This window comes from Rhagoletis pomonella, unplaced genomic scaffold (assembly GCF_013731165.1).
Source record: "Rhagoletis pomonella isolate Grant_MI unplaced genomic scaffold, Rhpom_1.0 Rhpom_scaffold_00002, whole genome shotgun sequence".
Lineage (NCBI taxonomy): Eukaryota > Metazoa > Arthropoda > Insecta > Diptera > Tephritidae > Rhagoletis > Rhagoletis pomonella.
In genome coordinates, this window is record NW_023458556.1 from 64,369,246 (window position 1) to 64,370,515 (window position 1,270).

Here is a 1,270-nt window from a genome sequence, read left to right on the forward strand (position 1 = left end):
TTCTGTGAAGAGCTTACGCATGGCTATGCTCTTATTAAAATTCTTAGGCTGCGTTTCTTTATACATTCCGGATAAACCCATTTCACAACCAGAATAAACAGAATGCCATTGAAATATACGTTTACATATCATCAGGAACGTTCTAAAGAATAAGTAAACAAAAAAGTTTATTCCAAACGTTCAGAATGAATAAAGAAATACAGCCTTAGTATAAAATTTGCCGACTTTAGTAGCTTCCTGGCAGCATATAAATTGTTTTGTAGGGAAATTTCTACTTAATTCTTTTTAGTGGATAAATTACCTTTACAAAAATACCAAACACGCTCATATTGCAGACAACTGTGACAACTGTGGCGTCAGAGAGAAAAAATAAAATCGCCACTCGAAATAAAAAATTAGATTTCAAACCCATTTAATTATTATTTATTTTATGGTAGGAGAAAACAGAATCAATTTTTTCGATTTAAGTTGTCGAAAAGTAATGAATATCTAAATCCCGGGACAAATCCCGGTATCCCGGTATTGTGATAACGACATCTTGAAAATCCCCGGATCGTAAAAAGCGAAAAAATTAACATCCCTAGTACATACCTGTAACGAAGCGTTTTCCTATTAAGGCCCCGATGCTTCTGTTTTCTATGCTGGGGTATACTCGCCGTGCCCAGGGTCCGTTACAATAAATTTATATTGTGGGGCCTTTGCAAATAGTACTTTATTTAATTGCTGCTTATTCTCTATCACGTGGAAATTCTTAACATTACAAACATAATATCATTAACGGGACGTAAATTCCTAACGGTGCTATTCTATCGGCGCTGCTGTATCGCCGCTCTGTCGCTGTGCGACGCCGGCGCTGTTGTATCGCCGCTCTGTCGCTGTGCGACGCCGGCGCTCTGCTTCTGTGCGACATCGGTGCCCTGCTACCAGGCGGCGTCGGCGCTACTGTGTCGGCGCTCTGCTAGTATGTGACGTCGGCGTTACTATGCCGGCCCTCTGTTTCTGTGCGATGTCGGCGCTCTGCTATGCCAGCGCACTGTTAAGGCTCTGTTATGCATACTTGGCATTGCTTGAGAGTTGTCACATAAGGAATCTGTTAAATGAGCTTCGCGTGTAAGCTGTTACCCAACGCACAGCATAACATACGTAAAAGTCTGTTGGTTTTTGATTTCTACGTAAAAATGGTATAGCAGTGCATGCAATGCCAAGTATGCATAACAGAGCCTTTATCCCACGATCGGGCGTCGCTGTCGCGCGTGTTCGCGGTGGACTG